Source organism: Chenopodium quinoa, unplaced genomic scaffold (assembly GCF_001683475.1).
Source record: "Chenopodium quinoa cultivar QQ74 unplaced genomic scaffold, ASM168347v1, whole genome shotgun sequence".
Classification (NCBI taxonomy): domain Eukaryota; kingdom Viridiplantae; phylum Streptophyta; class Magnoliopsida; order Caryophyllales; family Amaranthaceae; genus Chenopodium; species Chenopodium quinoa.
In genome coordinates, this window is record NW_018744239.1 from 1,486,227 (window position 1) to 1,511,831 (window position 25,605).

Below are 25,605 nucleotides of genomic sequence, written 5' to 3' on the forward strand. Positions count from 1 at the left end.
AGCCCACTTGTGAGTGTCCCACATTGGAGAAAGAGGAGAGATAGTTCCACTATATAAGGTAGAGGAGTTACTCCTACTATTGCCAATTGGTTTTAGTATGAAAGCTCCAAAGCCTTGTTTATGGACCAAACTCTCTTTATAAGGTAGAGGAGTTACTCCTAAGAGAAAGTAATAAAATAACATGAAAATCAAATATTTTTATGGGGAAGCTAATTTTGCACAAATATTGTTGCAAATTGGTGGTGTTTTAATGCAAATGGGTCATTCTTTTTGGGGACAAAGTTTTGGCCAAATGAGTCGTTCTTTTTAGGACGGAGTGAGTAGAAGTTTGGTTAAGGCTGACTACATCAATTTTATAATCGAGACTTTAGTATCTTTACCAAAAATAAAGTAACAATAATAATAATTTACCGACAACTGTAAACCGTCAATACTATATTGTTGTTAGTACAATTTTAATTTTTAAGGTCCTCATTAATTTGTGACGGACCGACGACTCTAAAGCGTCTGAAACTGTCGGTAAATAAACATTTTTTGTAGGGTGGGAACTATATTATGAAATGGAGTTAGTACAAATTTGACTTGTAAGATCAATATTTTAAATGCTCATTTTAGGTTGGATAATTTCGCCTATATTTCAGTTAAGGATTAATAAATAGGGCATGACCTGAATTAGTTATTTTAGGTTGGGTAATACATAATTTTCAATGTTCTTGAGCTTCACACTCAAAAGTCAAAACCAGTATCATCGATTCAGTTTTCATATCAAGTTAAAATTATCATGTCTAGTTTTGAATTATGATATGAAGTATATTCCTATGCAAGAAATATACCGTGTATTAATCTTATTCATCACTATATATGCCTTTTTTGGCGTTAATGTTTGAAGTAATGGTTAACATTTTGATTGCTACATTATCTTTTAGTCTTATTTAGTAAAAGTCAGCAATTAACTGAAGTACTATAATAAATTTTAATTCCTAAAAAATAACGAGGAAGCCCAGTTTATCTCCTTGTTAAACAAAAGTCATTGATCACATGAAAAATTGTAATAAATCAACAATTTTGCCTAAACCATTAGGACATATTTGTGAAAAAATCAACTATTGCGAGGTCCAATATAGTATATTTGTAAATAAATTAACTATTGTGGAGTTGACAAAAATATTATTAATTGTACTAGTATTTTTTTTTTTTATTGGTGTTCCATCCCGTTCACCAGATCGAACACGGGTCCTTCCTATCAAATAAAGTCTCAATCACCACTACACCAACCGCAATTGGTACTCGTATTAAATTATTAGCATAGATAAACCTGTATTTTATCCCAAAAAAAAAAAAACCTTGAATTGAATAAAAGTAATGGGTTAAAGCCAAAAATTCCTCCCCTACCCTTTGGTTTTACTTGCACTCATTTCCCTCCTAAATCTTCGAGCTTTGCATTGACACTTTTGACATGACAAGACAATAGTGGCAGCGTCAACCCTCACGCTATAGCACCACGATCATCCTAGTATTATTTGATCAAAATTTGGGGTTAAGATCATTTTCAAGGTGAATTAGTACTCTAGATCATTTTCTGTTAAGATCAAAATTTGGGGTTAATTTCTTCTACTGTCTAACAGTACTATCGCGCATCAATCGGTGCTTGCGGACTTAGGTAATCCATAGTTTTGCTTCTCCTGCTTTCATTTTTTTTTTCTTCTTCTTTATTGTTGATTTGATTGTACCCTAACCTATTTATGGTTTATAAAATTATGGGATGTAAACATGTAGTTTTATTTGATTATTTTATCTAAGGTAGAAGATCGTGAAATGGACGAATTTTTAAGCTAATAATCGTGATATATGGTTTTGATGCGTTACATTTCTCCTAATTGTGTATTTGGCTTGTTTTAGTGTGATTATACTTGTTTACTACTCCGTAGCTTTTTTTTTTTTTTTTTTTTACTTGATGATTTTTATTTTAAATAAAAAATTACTTGTAAATGGGAGTAGTTGTTAGAATTTGAGGAGGTCTGATGGTTTAAATCTTGTTTAGTTCATCTTATTTCCATTTATATTAAAAAAAAATAGCTGATTTACTTAATAATTAAACAAGCTTAGAAGAAATAAGTTAGATGCGGTATTCCTCACAAAAAAAAAAAAAAAAAAAGTTAGATGCGGTCAAATTAGGGTTACCCAAGTTTAATTTATAACTACAAAAGATTAGTTAAGCTCATATCTTTCGAAATTGAAAATCGAATAAGGTATGTTTTTGAACCAGTACCCCTTTTGCCTAGGCCCTAAAATATGTGACCATTGAATTATCATTTTTTTTAACCATTGAAAGAAGTATCATTTATTTTAGGAAATTTTATCAAAACCACCTGAATTCTTGAGCACCTGAATTCTTGAGTTATTTATTTATTTTTGTGAAAAAAACACCTTTTAAAAAAAATGTTGTAAATAACTACCCAATATAATTGCGACTAACAACAGAATAAATGACAATTGATGGAAAATGCAATTTAAATGAGGTGTAAGTGGACTTATATGAAGTCGAATTGTAAAAGTACATTGGTAATTGGAAATTTGGAATCAAGTGAAATTGCTCAACTAAAAAAAATTAATACTCCGTACAAAGTATTGCATTTGATATTTGTACAATATATTATTGTACTCCGTAGCGAAACTACATTGTAAAATTTTTGAACCATTTTCTCATTATCCACATGAGCATGTCCTTTCATGGTGATGATTAGAGAAAGTTAGAAGTTGTAATCAAAGTTCAACATATCTTTTTGTTTTGCTAGTATATCGTAACTAATTTAGAAACTTGCTACTATATAACTATAGTAGAGTGCTTATGGGGGAAAGAATGTAATTGTACTTTAATCTTTGCCATGAACCAATACATACTTATAGACACCAGTTCTGGCGGTATATAATATCATGGTTTGTTGGACAATGCTTATAATTCAAAGCTTTTGAATCCCAATCACTTATAATTTGGGGTTGTCTCTTGGCCAATCGAGTTTTCTTGACTGGTACATGAGCCAGAAATTGGATTTTCTGTGAGAAAATTTTCTGGACAACTGTCTACACTTCGCTTGTGATCATAAATGTAATACATTTTTTTTATCCTTCCATACATCTACGTCAGCTCTCTTCTTTCATCCAAGCTTGTGCCTACACTTTATAAGTTCATAGGATATCTGCCTGGATTTGAGAACTTATAAGTATAGCATAGAATCCAGGCTAGAATTTGATTGTCCTGCCCTGTTATATACGTTAAGGCTTGCTAATAGGGGTAGATTAAACAGAATGATGCCCATGTTCTTTTCATGTCACATACTTTTTGCATTTTTGATTGATATTGTAGCACTTGGTGTGTGATTAGTATAGCACATGCTGAATGACATAGTTTTTAAGTAAGAATTGGGTTACATAATGTTGATTTTACTATGTTGTTGGTGTTTTGGATTGCTTCCACTAATAATTTCTTCTTTGTAAGGTTTTAAATTGAGTTTTTTCTTGCATTACTTCAGACTATTTATCTAAGGGTTAAAATATGGATGAGAAACGAAAAAATGTGCAGCTGGTTTAGTGAATCATTTCTATAGCTGATCATAGAAGTTGCCAAGTTGGTGGCCAGTTCCCGGAATCCTGGACCTTGCCTGACAAAAACTGCTTTTTCCGGCTAAATGAATTTCTTTTCTTTTTTCTTCATATGCTGTGTAAAGAGTCCCTTTTCCGCTTTGGTTCAGCTACTCTTCTCTTTCATTTTTCCAGAAAACACTGTCGATAGCTACTCTAGCTTCTGCAATCTGCGTTACCACCCACCCCTCTGAAAAGTCAGTTATTTTTTCATATATCAAGCTGTCAGCATTTTTGTTGAGTGCAACTGGGGATTGAGAATGTAACTTAAATCTACTTCTTTCAAACCTTAAGCAGACATCAGTAACTGCATAAATGGCAGGGTTACTGAATCCTTAGCCGCATTGCTATTATGCTAATGAGATGTTGGCCATATGCCATTATGTTGAATACATAATAAGTCTTTGTTTTGTAGTCTTAAATAACTTTCTCAAAAGAGCATGACCTTGATGCATTATAGCTTATAGTGTAAAAAGTGTGTTTGTGAAGATATTTCTTGTTCCATATGGAGCCTTTCCTCTCTGTGCTCTAGAAGCCATTAAACTTAACTAACCTAATGACCAATTTAAGTTGTTGGATAGGCTTAAATTGTTTCTTGTTGAAATCTATGGAAGACATTTTCTCTCTTGGAAACTGATACATCATCTAGGCCAGTGCTCAGTGGCTTTATACTTCCACATTTTTTTTTGGTATCTTTCATCTGATGTTGTTGTCTTACTCAAGATAAAAAGAAAAGAACAGCGAGGGTCCTTAATCTACTATCAGCACATGCGTTTCCTTGGATCTATAAAATAAACATTTGATTCTAAGATGAACATGTTGCCTCCGCACTCTCAAGCATTTTCTTGTTGTTTTGTTACTTCTGCTCCTTCTTGAACTTGAATGGTTTTGCCATCCTTTACTTATGTTCTGACATGATCATATTTGTGATAAGTGGTCCAGCATATTTGATAGTGAATTATTCTATACTTCCATTAATTGCCATGGCAAAGTATATTGCAAGGTTTGCTCTAGAATTGGCACACCATTGGAGTTTACTTGGCTGGGGTGTACTTAAAAGATTGGATAGAAGAAATAAATCAAACTAAATGAGGATCCAATGAGATGTAGTTGGCCTTGGTACCCTGAAGTGTTTTTTGGTGGGAACAAGCTGCTCTGTATTAGGTTTACTTATGAATTGTGTTTTTGAGCAGCAACATGTTATAATAAAGTCCCACAGTATATAAAGGCACTTTTCTATTTATAATGCTCATCATCGATATAACATTGTCTCTACCAAGACATCTGGTAAAGTTGGAATGATACAGAGAAGATTAGCATGACCCATGCGTTAGGATGACACACACCAATCAAGAAATGGTCTAATTTTTATTAAAAACTTTGTTCCAGGTTATTGCTTCACAATGATATCATGAGTAATTTTCATTTACTAGAAATGCTCTTTATGATGCTTTCTTTTAATTATTTGTTTCTGTTATAATCATATGACGATCTGAGTCATATGTACGTAGTATATGGCTTCCAGGTAAGGTGCAGACACATAACTGTCTTTTGGATTTTTTAGACAGTTGTTATTTCTGTATAAATTTGTTTCATGTATTATTTCTGTACTGACAGTGATGAATATTGAGCAGAATGAGGCTGGGAATGGAAGAATAACATGGTTCATGCACAGAAATGATACCAGCAAAAGGAAAAATACTTCATGTATGTGTCCCTAGTCTCTCTGGAATTTTTATGTTTCCTTTACCAATCTTTAAGCCTGTTTTCTGAACTACTGTCACTATATTTTAAATTTTCCTTTTTAATATTGACGGATTGCTTGAATTGGCTCTACTTTCTGAGTGCCTCAGACTGTTGCAAAGTATCACAAAAAAGCTTATCACTTCAGTGACTGTTGCAAGGTGTCATCATAAAAGCTTATAGTTCTGATTTTCTATGTTTGAGTTGGTGGTCGCATGAATATTCACCTCTTGATTTTTGATAACCAATAAGCTGGGGAATTGACTAGTTATTAAGCTGTCTATAGAAAACTTGCACTTGGCTTGTGGGAAGCTCCTTTAAGGAACTCCCTCCAAAAATAAACGTATGCCACTAAATGCAGCGAGCACACGGTATTCTTTAGTAAAAGGCGAAAGAATAGTTCGCTCTGTGCTCACTACATGGCTGCGTGAATTTTACAGTAACAGGCTTTGTTATTTATACTGTAAAGTCCAAAATTTAGATCTTCTTTCTTGACTGATGTGGGACTTTTGTGATTTTTCCTTGTATCTTATTGTGATCTGTGAAATATAATTTCAGAGAGTAGGAATGTAACTATTGTGACTTTTTCATAAACAAAGAAATTTCTTCTCTTGCTTTATTAAGTGGGGAGGACTCTACCGAGTGACAATGCCATTTGTTAAATGTTACTTCCTACTGTTATACACTGAAAATCTGACTTGTATACTTTACTGATGAAGAGGAAATTTTAAGGGAGAAAGCTTGGAAATTTGATTAACAGATTAATGATTTCTTACAAAAGGTAGTAGGTTTAGCCTAGAAAGCTCATATCAGTGACTTGAGGTCACAACGCTCCTAATAGCGACTTAAGGTCACAACTCTCTTAATAGTGACTTAAGGTCACAACTCTCCTAATAGTGACTTAAGGTCACAACTCTCCTAAGGAATCACTCCAAAATTCTGCCTACCTTCTACTTTCCCTCCTCTATCTATTTTTACTAAAGCTAAAGACTCTAACCTAATAATATTAGACTTCCCAAATTACCCCTCCTAAGATAAGTCTATTGCACTTTCATAGATAATTATCTGAACTCTTTTTTGTTTTTTTTTTTTTTTTTTTTTTTTTTTTTTTTTTTTTTTTTTTTATCTTTCTTTGTTTTGAGTTTTTCTGCTAATGGAAACTTGATATAATTCAGGCCATCAGGGCTGAAAAATGGTGAATAAAGAGATTCATCTGACCCCTCTAGATTGCTAGAGTTTGTGCTATGGTTACGTTGAGAGAACACCTTTTGAATTTGGAGTTTTAAAATGGCACAAATGTATTATTTCATAGATGTAATTTTATGTTATTACAAAAATATACTTGACCCAAATATAGTGAAGTCTTTATTTCAGAATCTGTAAAACTTGATAGACCCTAGAAAAATTAGACACAATTAGGCATGTGTAGGAGCAACTTGCTTCTTTGCCAACTCATCATATATACTCCCTCCGTCCATGAAAAATCTTTTTGTTAGACTTCGGCGCACATTAAGGAATTTAGTAGGGTGGGGTGAGAGTAAGAGAAAGAGAGTTAGTAGAGGGATCTACTGTACATGATTTGAGTGAGAAAATTTTCTTTTTTCAAGTAATAGGAAACTTTTTTGCAGACATCTTGAAAAGGAATACAAGAAAGATTATTTGTGGACAGAATGAGTATAATATATGTTGGGCTATTTACATTTTACCTATTTGGACTTATGCTTTTTTTATTTGAAAATCAGGAGTGTGCAGGGCATCTGGGTAAGCAGGCTCTCAATAACACAAATCAATGCATTAAAATTTTGGACATAGAACTGGTCAGGGGTTGCGCGAACGCAGACCCCCACTATCACAAATTATGACGTGCACTCTTCCTCTTGGGAAGATGTTAGGCTAGCACCCCTCCAAGTGTGCAATGGAGGCCACCAACCTAGGCCATGAGCCTTCTTGATCGCCCATTGACCCCATCCAGGTAAGTATGTTTCTTCACATTCTACGCTTTCATTTTATATCTATGATGCTCTTATATATCTGTTATTACATTGATGTGGGACAATAAACAAATTTCCTAAAACTTTTTTGGAAAACCTCAAAATGGAACAATATAGTTGGTATAACCGTGTAAAAGTCAACAAGATGCTTTTGGCGTTGAATTTAGCTTTTATGGCCATCCAGACATAGCTGTAACTAACTTCCTAGCTATACTTTACCATATGATCTACAAAATTTTACCTGTCTATACTGATAACAGTTACAAGTCAATAACATTAATGTAGTGGTCCATTATGGTGTTTAGACAAGTATGGAATAGAGGAACCAAGTTCAAAACCTCGTCTACCATTAGGTACCTGGTCTATGGATGGTTCATGGGTGGTACTTGTGTCTGATGCTCTGAAGATACAACTGCTGATTTTGTGAATAATCTTTATAGCATCCTTTTGTTAAGAGTTTATTTATTCTAGTTTACTTCCACTATACTAATTACTTTTATACAAGAGAGAAATACTATCTACTTGTAAGAGGATCTCTAGTGGATGGTTCTTGAAAAGCTGTTTAGATTTCACATTATTGGTGGTATTTGGTTCTGGGAATTTTGTGTTCAGGGAGGCTTGTATATAGGATTTTTGTGTGGTGAGGAGATTGTTCTTTTACGTTAAAGTTTGTATGTGTGTTTGCCACTGTTGTTTTTCTTTGATTTCTTTCATAAATATAATTTGAGTGCTACAGAAAAGTGAGAGAACCACATAAACATGTTACAGTTCTTCTTTGCTTTGACAGGGCTTAATATTATGTGCCCTGTTAACCTGAGAAGACTATGCTTCAGGTGAGATCAGTAAAAGTTAATGAATCGAAAGTTAATGTGGTTATATTTGATGGCATTACATACTGCGGTTGTTCATTTGGAAAAGGTTAACAAGCTAGATTGTTTTGAAGTTATTATAGTTTGAAAGCTTTTGATGGTCTGCTTTTGTTTTTGAGGAGAGCCCAGAATCATTTCATCTATATCCTTTTTTTTTATTCAACCAGCTCAGCTTCTGGTTCCTATTTTGTTTGAGGATGCTTTTATTCTTAGCTTCCAGTCTCATGATATTTGGTTTTATTTTTTCTTACAATTTGAACAAACGATGATATATGGTTTCAAAGAAACATGAATTTTGCCTTAGCAGGCTGTAGGCTTGTGGCCTTATGCTTAATATGCCATAAGGATTAATCAGCTGTAGTTGCAATAAGCTGGATGACGTAATGGATGTGCCCTTTAAGTTTAGCTACACATTATTAGTGAACTACATGAATTTGTGTGTCATTTGCTACTTTATTGCATCCATTAGAACATTTGCCAGTCACTCATTTAATTAAGTGAAGATAATGCTTTGTACTGGAAACTTTGTCAAAGATAAAGCTTGTCTGTGATGGTAGTTGCTCACTAACCTTTGCTAGTCCTTGATGAGCGATTTTTTAATATTTTGGACAGTGCTTAGTGGCAATAAATTTTGTCTCTAGTTTTTGTTCCATTTATCTGCTCTTATTGCTTTACTTCATGAAAAACAAGTAGGCTCCTAACTTTACAAAAGCTGTGTGTGTGTTGAAAGGCACTAGTTGTTTAATTTGTATCTGGTAAAATTGTGTCTGTGATCATCTTATAAATTTTTATGATGAATTACAGGCTTAATCTTTGATTGGAAATTTTTCTTTTTAATAGATCATTCCACGTGTTGAATATTGACTCTGTCTCACACAGGCTGGAGATGGTTGAGGCTGGAATGATCAGAAATTTGATAGAGGATTGAAAGGTTAAACAAAGCATACTGGTACAGCTTTCTTTCTCTTTTGGCAGTAAAATCAATTTTAGTATCTAATATTAAGATTTTATCAGCAAATCAGCGGAGTAGTTGATTGTGGGTCATTCACCCACATTGATGTTAGATTAATTCAAGGAGGAGACTCCATAACTGTAGCTTGCTTACCTGGATCTTAGAGCATTGCCCATGAATTGCATTACTACACGGGGTTAATTCGTTAAATACACCCCTATGGCTCAGGGCTTGGAAAACAGTTTTAAAGGTGTTAGGCTGTTGAAACTTACTCTAGCAATTTTGACAACACCAGTGTTTGTTGTATACAACTCTTTTGTCAACGGCATGTATGCTTAATCCTTTAGTTAGGGTCCATATCTACACTTGAAGTATAAAACCAGTATCTTAAAGAGCATTGAGAGCACTTCCAAAGCATACCTTGTCATTATTTAAAACGAAATTGATAATTAGATGGAATTATATGAGTTGTTAGTAATTTAGAATGGTAATAGAAAAACAAAGTTTGGAATGAAATTCTAGCAACATGTGTGTAAATTTGGTTCACATTAAACTAAATATGAGTAAGTATCTCTTTCAAAAAAATATGAGTAGGTCATCCACCTCAGAGTTTATAAATTTTTTTTTATCCAATTTGGTTTTAAACACTTCAAACAAGGTCAAATGGAGTCATCTTTGCTAGCTGTTCAGAATGACAGGAATTGTTTCATGTCAGAGTAGTGGAGCTTATTGCCAAATTTCCCCTCTATGGTGGATCAATCCTATTTCTTGTACTGTGTATTGTCTGAATGGCTCTGAAGTTATTTTCAAAAAAATAAAAACAAATAAGAAACGCATAGTCTTAAAGTCACTCGTACTTGGTGACAAATCGGAGAATTTTCGAAATATTGGTGAGGTTTGTATTGGAACATGTACTAATGGTACTCTTGATGTTCTTAGAAAGTAGTTTACTTAAAAGATAGGGCATGGTAATTTGAGATTTGCAAATTGCTAGGTTATTGGAGGCTGATATGGCCATATAGGTGTGAAACTGGATATCCCACATTGAATAAATATGCAGATAACACTTTGTTTATATTGCACAAGCTTCTGTTATGAATTGTCTCTTCGGAGACATCTGATAAAATTGGAACGATACAGAGAAGATTAGCATGGCCCCTGCGCAAGGATGACACGCACAAATCGAGAAATGGTCCAAATTTTTTTGACCTTTTTGCCCCTTCTTTGTGTTTTGCTTCTATTTTTTTCTAATTTTTTTTTCCTTTTCTACCCCTCCAACATCAATCTATAATGTTTATTCTTTTTGTTTTTTCCCCCTTTCTAATATTTCCTCTCTAGTCTGTTTTTCTTCACTTGATCCTATATGTTGTTTACAGCTTAATTTGTTTTCTGCTCTGAACTCTGAAACATTATGTACTTAATTGTGATATGATTATGCCATCTCTTCAGTTATGAACTTATGATAGGGTTTACAAAAACAAAAACTATGCTACCTCTTAACATGCATACTCTATAATTTGATTCCTTTGTAGCTTTTGCTTACCATATGTTGGATTATGTTTCTGTAAGTTATATTTTGATTACATGGTGCTGTTATTCATAACCTTACTGCTTTATTGCCTCAGATACTAAATCAAAGAATTGACACAACTTGGGTGAGAACCAAAACAAAGGAGGTTTCCGCCTTTCTGGTGTTGTTCTTGTTCATATGCTTTGCATACCCTAAAGACAACTAACAGACAGTACTTTTACCACTGTTGGTTATTGGAGATCTTTCATGGTTGCTACTTGGTTACAAGTCAACTGCTTTATTCTCTAGTCCCACACTGATTATTTACAAAGCTACTGGTCCCTTTATTAAGCCTGGCTTCTATATAGGTATTGTCTCTTCGGAGACATTTGATAAAATTGGAACGATACAGAGAAGATTAGCATGGCCCCTGCGCAAGGATGACACGCACAAATCGAGAAATGGTCCAAATTTTTTTGACCTTTTGCCCCTGCTTTTAATGTGTATTGCTTCTAAATTTTTTCTTTATTTTTTTTACCTTCAGTGATATAAAGTTCTTTTGCTGTTGACTGCATTGCATTCTCTCTACTATGAAATTAGCACTCTATTGCGATTTCATTGTCTGCTGAAAAATAGTGTATAGAAACAAAACCTGTGTTCCTTCCTTCATTTTCAACTTTCGTGTCCACTAATTTGATTCTAGAGGTCTCTCCTAGCCATACTGTTGAGTAATCTTCATCTTGAGACTTGAGTGCTATTTCACCCAACAGGCACATCCTGAGACCCTTAATCTACTTTCAGATGGTCTCTATCTATTTTGGGCTATCTGAAATACATCTGGTTAAATTGGAATAGTTATGGCAAATAAAATGTGATTTGCGTGAGAAACTGAGGATGAATCAATGCTAAAGATGAAACTGATCCCTTGGAGATATTTTGTGCCCTCACTTTTTGACTTGTAACAAATACTTCTTCTTCTGTGAGTTATCTACTTTTGTATAATCATCTTAATTGCTAACTGTGAATTTCTCAGGTATCCATGCGGACATTTTCAAGTTTGATAATCCCACATCAGAAAGATGAAGGAAAGGTCAATGCCACTTGGAAAAAAAAGAAGGTAACTTGTACTAAGAAAACCACACCTTTCTCGCCCTTTTGGCATATCAAGTGTAGTGTCTGTTCTAATCAGTTTAAAATCTGTTATGTGGCTTAACTTGCATGTTGCTGTTGAAGTATTTGGAACATTAATCTAAGTCACTTAATCACATGACTTCCCAAGTTGCCTTCCTTTTTTTTAGAGAGGGGTGTTGGAACATAAAACCGAAGGAAAATTTTGTGTAATAAACCTTTCTTTATTTGCTCATGATGGAAGTTTGGAAATGCACATTAGCGGCTAACCTACTCTTATATACTACTCCCTCTATTCACAAATGATTTTTCGTGCATTTCTTTTTAGGATGTCCCCAAATCAATCAATATATCAATCAATCAATATCAATATATATACGGATATACCCATGGCAAGACATGCTATTTTGCCATGTGTCACCAATTTTGCCATTTGGCATATATTGTGACGCCACATCATACAAATTCATTAATGATTGAAAACTCATTATATGCATAACCTCTATATATTTATGTTTTGTTTGATTGAAAAACTTTCATATGCATAACACTCTATTTAAATTCCCCTAGATTGGAATGTAATTCCTTAATAATTGCAAAATAATAAAATTTATAAGAAACTAAACATTACTCCATATTTGTATGCATTAATTCATAAGATTGTAATTATAGAGTAAAAGTTTTGATTTATATATATTACAAATGTAATTATAGAGTAATTTTTTAGGGTGCATTATGGAGTACTCTGTAGTATATACTTCCTCCGTTCAGTTAATGTTGCAACAATGGACTTTTTGCACTATTCATCACTCTTGTTTGACCATATAATATGATTTATATGTTAAGCAAAATAAAGTCATGTGAGATATTGTTAGATTCGTCTCATAAAATACTTTCACAATATCAACTTTTTATAATTTTTACTCTTATACAATTATAGATATATAGCATATAAAATGTGCATAGGGATGTGTAATTTCCTCCTTGTTGCAATATTAATAGAACGGAGGATGTATATTATTTATACAGATTTGATTTATCAATTATATTTTTTTTCCACATTGGATTGATTTATCATTTACCCTATATGGAGGGTCAAACCAGCTCATACAAACAACTAACTACTTAAGCTATCATATTATTAAAAAAAAAAAAACTCTTAAGCTCTCAATGACAAACAGACCAAAATATATATAGTTGAATTAAAGTTATAAATTAGGGCCAATAACTAGTAATCTTCCTGAAAATGGAAAATTTTACACTCAATTCCTGTGATGTGGACCCTTCTATTACATTTATTTTTCTCACATTCTCACTCCTCCCTAATAAATTTCTTAATATGCATGTCCAACTCAAAAAGATTATTTATGAACGCATGGAGTATTTATGTCTGACAAACCTAATAAATTTAATAATATGTATGTCCAAATCTAACGAGAAGATTATTTGTGAACGCATGGAGTATTTAATTGTGATAAACCTTTCTATATTCGTCACAAAACGCACAAGTTTCCAGGACTTGGGTCTTTATTGCTAATACACTCTTTATCATGTACTCTTGAGTTCCCCGTCAAAAAAAAAAAAAAAAAAAAAGAAATGTACTATTGAGTTATTGAAGTTTTCTGTGAATAGAACTCCTAATAAGGAATGATATTCACTTCCCAATCAACAGAAATTCTGTACCACATCGAAAAGAAATAACAAGGGTACGGAACCATTAAGAAATAAAAGGCAGGAGATGAAACAGAACAAATCATACCTTTCTCGGCCTTTTGGCTAAGATCAAGTGTAGTATCTGTTCTTATCAGTTTAATATCTGATACGTGGGCCAATGGCCCACAACGATATTAAATTTATTTTTTAAGGGGGAAGATCCACCACAGTAGCTTGCTGCTGGGATCTTCAAGCATCGCCCATGCGTTGCACTACTGCACAGGCCTGGCGCACCCCACCAATGATTAGTTAAGTCTCAGTTATTTTTCAAGCTTGGTTCCTGCTCAAAGATGATGCCAACTTGAGATAGTCTTCCTTGTCTCTTTCTCTAAATATGTTCTCTTTCTGTAGTCTGTTCTGCCACTAATAATTTAATTTCTCTAAACCCAGCTATGGAATTCTTATATGTTTCTCAGGATTTCTGAAACTCTATGGTCAATCCTTAAAGTTGGTATAAATATATTGAAGAGAGCCGTAGTGGATATAGAAGAGAAGGAAATGGTGTCTGGTGACTTATTGCTAGCAAATGAATTGCAATCCAAGGTAGAGATGCTAGAGACATATAGGTTATTTAATGAAATAAGCTGCCTAAATACTCTTTGTGATGGAGGCCCTAATAAATGGTGCCAGTCAAGGGAAAAAAGTTTAATACGTGAAAACTAAGTGTTGGTAGGTAATCTATGGATGTGTTATTGTCAATGCAAAATTGAGAGACGGAAATAACATTATGAGCCAAGGAAATAAAGAACATATTTAAGAAAATGAAAGAGAACCAACGTAAGGAATTTTTAAACCTGTACCTTCTCCAACAATTAATTCCTCGGTGCCATTGTGGGGAGAATGCACAGCCAAATTATTGACGTCGATTGTGGATTTATGGTTATGAAACTTTCTAGACTTCCATCTTGAAGTCTTGAATCCAACAAACCTTTCTGAATTAGTCCATCAAATCCATTATGACTTTTAGCTCTATAGTTAATACATGGTTTCTCAATGTATCCCAGAGTCCAGACTGTAGAATACTTTATAGTTTATTCTAATTTTCTGAAGTCTGATGAGAACAAGACTGATTTCCCAGAGTCCAGACGTTAGAATACTTTATATTTTATAGTTTATACTTATAGTTTATACGTTAGAATACTTGTATGAATGCTGTACCACATTGAGAAGAACGGCAAGAGTACAACAACTTCAGGAAATAAAGAGCAGGAGACAAGACAGAACAATTCATACCTTTCTCGGCCTTTTGGCTAAGATCAAGTGTAGTATCTGTTCTTATCAGTTTAATATCTGATACGTGGGTCAATGACTCACAACGATATTAAATTTATCTTTTAAGGGGGAGGATCCACCACAGTAGCTTGCTGCTGGGATTCTCAAGTGTCGTCCATGTGTTGCACTACTGCAAGGGCCTGGCACTCCCCACCAATACATACTTCAGCTTTTTGTAGTCTTCCTAAATTCTATCTATTTTGCATTAGGAAATTTCGTATTAAAGAGAGGAAGCTGCTATTGTGAAGTCACTGTCTCAGCGGTCATAATCTTGAGAATTGATATCGTTGAGTATCATTCAAGAGTCTAACTAGGAGTGAAGAAGTATATCCTGTTGACTTTGAAAAAAAGGAATCTCCTGCTGATTATTGTGTGATCAGATTTCGTGGTTTTCCTTATTGCAGTGAGGATCTAAAATCTACTGGTTTGAGAAATGTTATTTTTCATAAAAAGTTAATAGGTTTCGTCAGATATCTTCTTATATTCTCCGCAAATACTTGTTTGAATTTTAAAGTTTGTGATTTGTTTGTACCTTAGTCCCAGTAGTCAGGGACAACTGGCTTGTTACAAGCTCCTTGAAGGAACCCATTCAACAACTAATGTATGTCATTTAATGCGACAAGCAGATAGTATTCTTTAGTAAAGTGTGAAAGAATAGTTTGATCAACTACTCTCTGACATCTTCAATCAAGAGGATCCAACAGAGAAACTCCTATAAAACCTGCCTAAATTTCTGGTTATAAGTAACAATTTGATACATACTATCCAGTTCAAATATTGTGTGCAAATACAACATTCGTTTTCTGATTGGATAGAATGCATGCGTATTCTGTGTGAAATAACACAAATGTATGGTGTTTCTTCACCCATTCCATTTCAGTAGAATTCAAAGTGACCAGAGAATGTGCTCGAACAGCTAGAGCTGAGGTTTGGTGCTGGCAAGAACAAGAAAAATGGACTTGCAGTCTCTTCAGTGTATTTGGTTTTCTCCTCAGTCCTGGTTGATGGAACTTACACTTCTACAATCACTACTGAGGCTGTTAGTATAACTTTACTTTCACATGGTCCATTTATTCTGCAGATTTGTTCTGTCAACGCCATGTTAGCAACGTTTGTTTAACTATAGAGGATACATGCTGCAGGTTTTTATTCTGATATAATTAGGTAAGTTCTGTAAGAGCCCAGACTCCTACTCACAAACTATGACTTATTCTCTGTGGTTTCTATACTAGCTGTGTAACAGTAGTATAGAAACTACTTGCTGTGCGAGAGTTTTCATGTGCATTTTAAGCTTAATGAATGCAGTCGTACTGACAGTTATCCTGGTTCGTGTACAGATATGATGCCACCTTGAGTTACAGTCCAACATTTGTCCCTTCTCTCCTTAATTTTGGGACTTTCGGGGCTCCTTTTAGCAGGTTATGTTTTCCTTCTGCGGTCTGTTTTATATTTAATTGCACCACTAACAGTTTTATTTCTCTAACCCTGATATGGAGAGTTTAAATTGTTATCTTAAATTCTACCAGGGCCTATATCCTTCTCGAGTCCTTGTGCACGATGATGCCTCAAACTGCTGCAAGGTATTATTGCAACTTTTACTCGATTCATATCTCATTTAACTGATTCTCTGTGATTGAGTTGGTGGATTTGGTGCTTTTTATTTTGTGGGTTAAGTTAAAGTGTATTATATCATACAACAGTTTGGCAAATTGATACTCTCCGTTCTTTTTAAGGGTTACACTTTGACCAGCACATAGAGGTAAGTGAGGTAGTTGGAGTATTAAAAAATTGTAAAAGAAAGATAGTGGGGTTGATAATTTATGAAAAAGGTATTGAATGTGAGAGAAGAAATAATAGAAGGCTTAGGTGGGGACCATGAGAGGTGATATATAATACTACCTCTGTTACATATTATTTGCAACGATTTGACATAAAGTAGAGAAAAAAAATGTCTAATCGTTGCAAATAATATGTAACGGAAGTAGTATTAAAAATGTAGCTTTTTGCCAAAAAAGGAAATGTAACACTTAAACAGGATCACGTTTGATAAGCATAGGGAGTATTTGATAATCTCATCATAGATTTAGTATTATAGTTGTTTTTTTGGAAGCTCCTTTTAGGAACTCCCTCCAAAAATAAACGTACGCCACTAAATGCAGTGAGCACACGGTATTCTTTAGTAAAAGGCGAAAGGATAGTTCGCTCTGTGCTTACTGCATGGCTGCGTGATGCTTGCTGTAACAGGCTTCGTTATTTATACCGCAAAGTCCTAGCTTAGATTTTCTTTCTTGACTGATGTGGGACGGTTGTGTTGTCTTTTACATAATAATAATGGTAATAAGCACATGGAAACCCAATTAATATTTCTTTACCAAAAAAAAAAAACAATTAAGGAAATTTCTATAAATGTTCCACGTGAAAATCAACAACTCAGTAGCTTCTATGGCAACTTAGCACCTAATTTATGGATGTGTAGTCGGTTACATCACATTACAATTGTGGTTACTGCTTACTACTTGGAAAAATCAGCAATGGGAAAAGGTATGACACTTAAGAGAGCCTAACATTTATGTTGTAGAGATTAGGGGATAAAATTGGTTAGGGGATAAATTTGGGCAACTGTGCCATGTTTATGTTTGGTTTGGAGTCAATTTCAGCTTCAAACAAATAGATTAATGTCCAAAAGCTTCTACCATCACAACTAATGACCAACATTAAAAAATATCGAGGATAAATGAACTTTTTTAGTAGTAGTATTGAGCTTTGGAATTAGAGACCAGATAGGGGCATAGGGCTCTTCATAGTTTCTCCTCACCTGTAATGCTCGTGAATGATAAGACGGACAATTACTTATTTGTGCATTGTGAGTTTGGTACTTTGGTGAATTTCCTTTGCATGAGCTCTTTGAGGTTATGAATGGAGTGCTTAAACCCAACCTTTGTCAATGAATTTCTATTAATTCAAGGCCTTGTGCTCATATATGATGGTTGACCTGTATCCTTTATGTGCTCTATAGTTGGATATCTTTTTGCTTTGCTTGTGTATTTTTGGGACTGTAAGATTTTAGCTCTCCAATCTAGCTGGTTAATTAATTTGTCTGGTTAAGTTTTGAGTCTTTTGACTGAAATTCCCATACAATCCTTCAAAAAATAAAGTAATTAAAGGCTGAGATGAGCTTGTTAATCTAGTACATCACTTATGCTAACTACACTCTGAAACTTGTCCTACTTATGTGTGACTGCTCTGTGTTAAAGATTCTACCAGTAACTAAATTATGCTTATCATTATTAAAAGGAAATAGGATTTTTCGTTAACTTTCACACACCTGGTCTGACGTGAATTCTGTGTCAAATAGATTCCCTTAATAAATTGCTTATTAAATTGGTTTTTTTAATTTCTGTGTCACCGTAAAGTACCGCGGTGAAGGTTGAACTAGATATTGGATAGGGGCCGCGCGAACGCAGGCCCCCTCTATCACAAATTATGACGTACACTCTTCCTCTTGGGAAGATGTTAAGCAGGCACCCCTCCTAATGTGCAATGGAGGCTACCTGCCTAGGCCATGAGTCTTCATGATCACCCATTGACCCCGTCCAGGTAAGTAATTTGAATGTTCATTATCAGTTTCCTTTAATAGTCATCTTTCTCATACGCTCCTTGTTATTTAATTGATGTGGGACAATATCACCTTACAAAACTGACTTTCATAAATATATGGTGAATAAGTGAGTCTTATGTATGCATATTTATATCATTGTATCAACTCACCGATCAGTGAAGTTGGAATGATTAAATAAGCAGTACATCATAACTAATCAATCTGTGAAGTGTTGCTGGACCCAATGTAGAAATTACTGAGTATATAAATATCACTACTTTTAAGCTCAGAGATTTTGTGCCGTATGAAATCTTGGAAAAAATAGATTCAGATGACTGAATTCCATTGACTTGTATCTAAAATAATTCTTATGCTTATTTGCCTCACATTGCATCTTCAGTATAAACAGCAGACAGATGATTCCTTTGTATCTTTGTCTTCCACAGTTCCACTCTTCCTCGTGGAGTCGTGGGTATTTCTAGTTTTAGTAGGGCAGGGTGGGGGGAGGGGTACTGGATTTGACCTCTGATGTATTACTGCATGGGAGTCGAAATATTGTAGTTATATACACCAGGTAAATTAATGCATTTGCATTCTAAGCTGCTAACACCTGCATGATATATTATGTTGACCAATAGTGCTTCAAACCTCTTGGTGAATGGGTAGTGCACCATCTATGTCCAACTCATTGCAGTTATTGTGACAATAAGGATGCTTGTAAACTAGATTTTCCTCTTGAACTTCAGTATGACTTGAAGGTGGTGTCAGGTTTTGTTAATAGAAAGAAAATTTTAAAAAATTGATATATATGCTGTCCTACCAAATAGATATGCAATTCACACTTTCACAGCTAGGCAATTCGCAACAACTACTTCATGTGGACGGAAAGGGCTGTAGAGGTTGATCACTAAGTGATACTATGGGAGGCTGTAGAGGTTGGTCATTAAGTGATACTCTATTTGTTTTTTTTTTGGGGGGGGGGGGGGGGAGGGGGGGGGGGGGGGGCTGTTTCCCTACTAAGTTCACTTGAGTTAGCCATGTCCTTGTGAATTTGTGAAGGTCTATAGACAGTTTCTATAGGATTTGCTACTGGAATAAGATTAAAGCCCATATCAATCTAAAACATTGGGGTTGTCTATCTCTCTCAGCCGCCTTAAACTCTTAAAGTCAATGTTGATGCTGTAAAAGGCAGGAAGGATAGATTTTGGTATCTATTTGAGGGGTTGTTTGGTTGGATCATTTGGAGTGGGCTAATTCCATTCCATCTAGTTTGTTTTTTAGATGTGGAATCTCATACCCTTCTAACTCTCCCCCATACGTATTATATTTCATATCAATCCATTCCAATTTGATGAGCCAAACAACCCCTAAATAGAATTAGACCACACCATATATACTTGGACTAAGTTTGCTGGAAGCTCCAGTTAAGGAACTCCCTCCAAAAATAAACGTATGCCACTGTATGCAGCAAGCACACGGTATTCTTTAGTAAAAGGCGAAAGAATAGTTCGCTCTGTGCTCACTGCATGGCTGCGTGGAGTATACTGGAGTACAGTGAAGCATATGTATAGAGTAGTACTTGGCGGTTTTAAATTATACGATGTGGGACTGTTTTGCTTTTCTCTATTAGTAATTATACGCAATATGTATCAGTCTATAAAACTTTGTAGGCTTCACAGACGTATTCATCCTAACTAACCTTTTGACCCGTTTAATGTACGGGTTGTTACTTGGGTTAATTATTTTCATATATAGGTATGTTTTTTCAAAAGTTGAAACTTTTGATATAGTATGCGAAGTAATTGTTTCATTGCTAAATCTTAAAAGAAAAAAAGAGTCGGAGTAGAACTGTGAAAGAAGATGAAGAAATTTGGTTAGGTATGTACATGAAGATTGCGGAATATGAAATGACATATTAGTTTAAGTTATATTAAGTCTATGAGATGAAAAGACAAATTTATTATAATTTATATGTTTATTTTCTTCCTTGAATTTGCAAGTTATAGAATGCATAAAGACTTGAACAAAAATATTAAGGGAGATGACATGTGGCATATGGGGTAATGAGTGACTTGTGATGACATGTGTCATATGGAAAATATGTGGTTTGTGTTTTTAAATACTGAGTATAGATATCTATAGATATAGACAGATAGATATATATACAGATTTACTCCTTTTTTTGATTAATTGCAGCAATTTCCTTTTAGATCAAATATGAAAACAGCAACCAATGGAGTTGATTATTCATAGTGGCCACACCTGGCATGTAGATTCACTCACTTTTGGGGGCTGGTTGTATGGGATGTCATGGACTCACATCAGCACGTAAAATATAGTGGCAACATCTACGGGATCACTATATAATGAATTAATGATTATAAGATCACTAGGTAAGTACCAACCTGTCCCAAGGATCTCTTCTATGTGACATGTGGGCAGCTGCTCTTAGCTTCATGACTACTCACATGGGAGACCATAACCACACACCACTTACCTTTTGACTCATACCCAACCCCAACATTCCAAAGGTACACAACATTTATAACAAAAAGCTTTACTCTACACTTTACCCTCCTATCAGACCATTTATAACTTAACTATGTGAGCGAGTTTCTCGGGTAGTTTTTTTTTTTTTTTTTTTTTTTTTTTTCTTCTGACAGCGGAGTAAAAGGAGACTAGCTCCCAATCGTTTCTCGGGTAGTTAATGCATCTTAAATTCTTAACTTTATAGGCACTCAAGACTGGGTAGATTATTCTTGACCCTTACCATGTTCCCTAAAGGCCTAAACCCTTATTCTAATATTGGCCCTTACCATATTCCCTAAATCCTTATCCACAACAACCCTATATACCATATAGATAAATGAATACATTTATGGTTGGATGAGGTGTGGTGGAAAAGGTGAATTAAACAAATATTTCGACGTACTTCCAAATATGAGGTTGTTGCTCTACACTATTAACAATCAGTCTGATATTGGATGTTACAACTGAGTTTTCCTAATTGGAATGATTTTTGCTTAATATAATATGTTTAGTTGAAACTAGGCCCTAATATTCACCACTTCATTTAAACCCCTATCACTCCCCAATATCACATTGGACAAAGATACATTGACCATAAGTACTAGCTACCCTCACGCTCTGATCTACCACTGAAGTAGTTTTGTGATGATGTTATTAGGTTCATCCTGGACAAAACAGCAGATGATTAATACTTTAACTTTGATGCATGGTTTAATGAAGAGTCTAATTGTAATATGTGGCCTTTTTGTCACAAATGATGATAAAATTAATTTGCAACTTACAAGAAATTTAAGTCTAGGACTATTGAAGTTTGCTATATTTGTACCTTCTATCTCACTAAGATTGCTTTAATTACGTTTCCACTATTTTAAGAGTTGGCTCAATTGAGTAGGCAATCGGCATACATGTTCTTTTTTGTCTTTTTGTGGATACACATGATTTGACAAGTGGGAAAAACGTACTAGCTAATTGGTGATGGTGCAGTAGTGATTGAGATTGCACTAAGTAGGGATTACTGCGTGTTTGATCCCTCGCAACAACAATTGGGGGGGATTATCTAACCACCCAAGGATTATCCCAAAGGATGAATCAAGTGGTAACCCAAAAAAAAAAAAAAAGTGGGAAAAACATTCCATAGATGAAATGGGATAATTTAATGGGACATCTATTACTTGAAAATGGGGCAATTTAAGTGGGACGGAGGAAGTTTTGATGATGATAAACTCATTTGCAATCTCTTAGGTTTAAGACATGGTTTGCCTTGAAAATTCTGAGTCACCCACATATGAATGTAAACTTCCTCTTTAGATGGCAAACAAACATGAGATGTGTGTGATGATGAATTTGATTCCAAATTGAACATTATCCCATTCTCATGTACTCCGTATGCTCCTTGCTTTTTTTTTTTTTTCCTTAGGCCTTGTTTGGTTTGATGTAAAATAATTTTTTCATTATTTCCCATTTTCCTTTGTTTGGTTTGTGAAGGGGCCGGAAAACAATTTTTCCAATGGTGGAAAATTGCATCCACAATGGCGGAATGCATTTTCCTTCACAAAACAAGGGAAGCCACATTTTCCCCACATTTCCACTCCTATATTAATTTCTCTTTACCTTTTTTTTTTTTGTAAGAACCAAACAAAGGAAAACTATTTTGTAAGTGTGGTTTTCCTTGAAAATATGTTTTCCATGAAAACTAATTTTTCATTGAAAATGTTTTACATCAAATCAAAGGGGACCTTAATCCTGTTTTTTTTTTTTTTTTTTTTTTTTTTTTTTTTTTGTGAATGCAGATCGTAGTGCTATTCAGGTAGAGATGGGAAGATTTTCAAAGTTGGTGATCCCACATTGGATAGGTGAAGCATTAAGCCGATACAACCAGATAATTAGTAGACTTTTGTGAAGCTAAACAAATCATACCTTTCTCGGCCTTATGGCTAAGATCAAGTGTAGTATCTGTTCTTATCAGTTTATTATCTGATACGTGGGTCAATGACCCACAACGATACTAAATTGGATCCACCACAGTAGCTTGCTGCTGGGATTCTCAAGTGTCGCCCATGCGTTGCATTACTGCACGGGCCTGGCACTCCCCACCAATACTTAGTTCAATTTAATTTGTAACTGTCATAAGTATTTCAGCTTTTGTTGAAGCAGTTATGAGTTTGTGATTATATAAGCATTTACTCCGTCCTTTGTATAGTTTTTTCTAACGTATGTTTTTGACAGTTATGTAGTGCATCAGAGTAAAAAAGTTGTATTTGGAGTGGGGCAGAGGCCGCACAAACGCTGGTCCATTGATGCCACAAATTATGAGGTATAGGTGTACCTCCTGAAGTGCAATGGCGGCTACTACTTAGGCTATGTTCCTAATTGATCACCATATTCACCCATTGACCCTCTAGAGGCTATTACCATCTTCTTGGCAATCATTGATGTGGGACAGTATTTGCTGAGTGTTCCTTCTATTTCCTGCTAGCTAATCTGAATTCTGAACAGCTCTGTTTTTTGCAAGGGGGTGTTATCTGATTTTTGAACATTGGCTAATTTTCTAGAATGGGCAATGAATCACAACTGATAAAGCTATTTAGGACACTTCCGTTCTTGAAGTGAGGATCAAATTGTTAAAGTCAACAAGAAGCTATTAGGAATGGTGGTGTGGAGAGAAGTTCAATCAAGTGATTCAATTGGGGGTAAAAGTGTTTGCTTAAGACTAGCATGGAGCTTGGGTTTATCACGGAGGAGGAAGCACGGCACGCTCATCCTTTGTTTCAGGGAACAGACTTTGAAGATTGGGACAGTAAGGCTGCCCTGCCCATGGCCATAAGAGCACCACACTTGTGTAGCCTCTTTTAAAGGGCATTCACAAACACACTTTTATTATGATAAATGCTTGTATCACTGATTCATCATCAATACTACATCTTAGTGATTACTTGGTTGAGTTGGTTCAATCTCAAACCATTATGATACATTAAAACTTTATGAAACACTACTCATTTGTAGAATATTTTTTATTTGGCTAAGATGGTACACAGCAGATATGTTATATGTAACTCCTAATGAGGAGGATGATGAAGATTTACAACACCTGTACAGATTAACATTATTATTATTATCGTGTAATATGTTGTTGAATTTGAATTGGTCTTAATTAAATTAATTTTTTTTTTCATACTTATTGATACATAACGGTATATATTTATTGTTGAAATTATACATCAAACACATCTAATATTAAAATTACTCAAGTTACTTATAAATGAAGAGAGTTGCAATAGCTCTCATAATTGCTTTAAAGGAACTTAATATACTACTAATACGAACAAGGTGTATTTTTTTTTTATAAGATACCTTTCAGTTAAGCGTGTTTTGCTGGGAGTAGTCTTAAAATGGGTGACCTTCTGGGAAAACTTCCTAGGGTGCGTGTGGGTGAGAACATGGTGGTTGTCCCCGGTGTAGACGAAAGAGGAAGATGGTGTCGGTGGGGACGAAATAGGAAGGTGATGGTGTTGGTGTTTGTTGTCGGTGGAGGTGGAGGTGAAGCCAAAGCTGCAATGGACGCCGCTAACGTTACCATCTAACGTCGTCTTCAGCAGTCACGTGACCTGCTTCAATGGGGCTCACAATCAGCATTTATTCAGCTTTAAAAACCATTTGTTTACAATTCCCTAGGTATTTTTATTACACTTTTGCCAATAGGAAAACACTTCTTGTTTCTCAAGAAGAGAAACCGGGGCGCCCCCAAAAAAAAATAGGGGTTGATAATCTCCTCAATTTATACAGTCTACAAGCCATCCATTTCACCAATTATTTGGGCTTGAGGTAATCCACTGCCTTTTAATACACTTACTAGATTAGCTTCCGTGCGATGCACGGATATCATAAAAAAAGAGAGCTATTTAAATAATACGAGTACTCTATAAAAAAAATCATAAGATATTAGGTAAACAGTTGTCAAAAGGCTTATTAAAAAAATTGTGAGGAGTTTAATGTACAATATTATGTATTAAAATATTTTGTAGTCAATATTAATTCTTTTTTTTAAAAAAAAATGTGAAATAGAAAAAAAAAGTTTAGGCGGGAAAATTTTAAAGGAGAAGTTGACACGTGTACAATTTGGATAAATAAATGATGTCAGCGGCTGTTCTTTTAGTATTAGTTATAGATTTTTTGGTTCATTTATTTAATACTCCGTATTTGTAGTATTTTTTCCTAAATTTTTATCTTTTTATTTTTATTGTGTGTGTGGAGGAGCATGATTCTGAGTTTTAATTATATTTTTACTAGATGAAACCCGTGCGATGCACGATTTGTTTGAATTTTTTAAAATAATTTTTTTACATATATATTTATGTGCTAAAAATTATTAAATATTTAGATAAAATTATATATAATATATTAGATTTTTTCCAAAAATTTATGGGCTTTTTCAGTTTTTCCTAAAATTAAAGTTTTGGCTTTTTATTGAGCACACTAAGTTAATACAAGTATGAACAATTATTGGTAGTTATAGTTAATTAACATTAATTTTTTTGTTATGAGATCTGTGAAAATTGCAATGTGAATTGAGTTTCAAAGTACGTAAAAAATAAACTCTCTCACTCAGTCACTCCATTTGATAATCTGCTACATTGGACACATCATCTATGTGACAAAACCCT

At 34.5% G+C, this 25,605-nt stretch overlaps 1 long non-coding RNA gene across 6 annotated transcripts; it reads left to right on the top strand.

Annotated features, from left to right (window-relative positions):
• The first annotated feature begins 1,289 nt into the window (after positions 1–1,289).
• Positions 1,290–24,026, top strand: LOC110694100. 6 transcript variants are annotated; one of them, XR_002505743.1, is made up of 13 exons: positions 1,290–1,660; positions 5,274–5,346; positions 5,493–5,543; positions 7,125–7,354; positions 8,161–8,206; positions 9,122–9,191; positions 10,820–11,207; positions 11,738–11,821; positions 15,698–15,981; positions 16,155–16,235; positions 16,344–16,397; positions 18,244–18,414; positions 22,735–24,026. It is a non-coding gene; the product is annotated as an uncharacterized LOC110694100 (long non-coding RNA). The 6 variants fall into 6 exon arrangements; XR_002505741.1 differs by lacking the exon at positions 8,161–8,206 and having other exon boundaries at positions 9,122–11,207; XR_002505742.1 differs by lacking the exon at positions 8,161–8,206 and having other exon boundaries at positions 9,122–11,207; positions 15,701–15,981.
• The last annotated feature ends 1,579 nt before the right edge of the window (positions 24,027–25,605 follow it).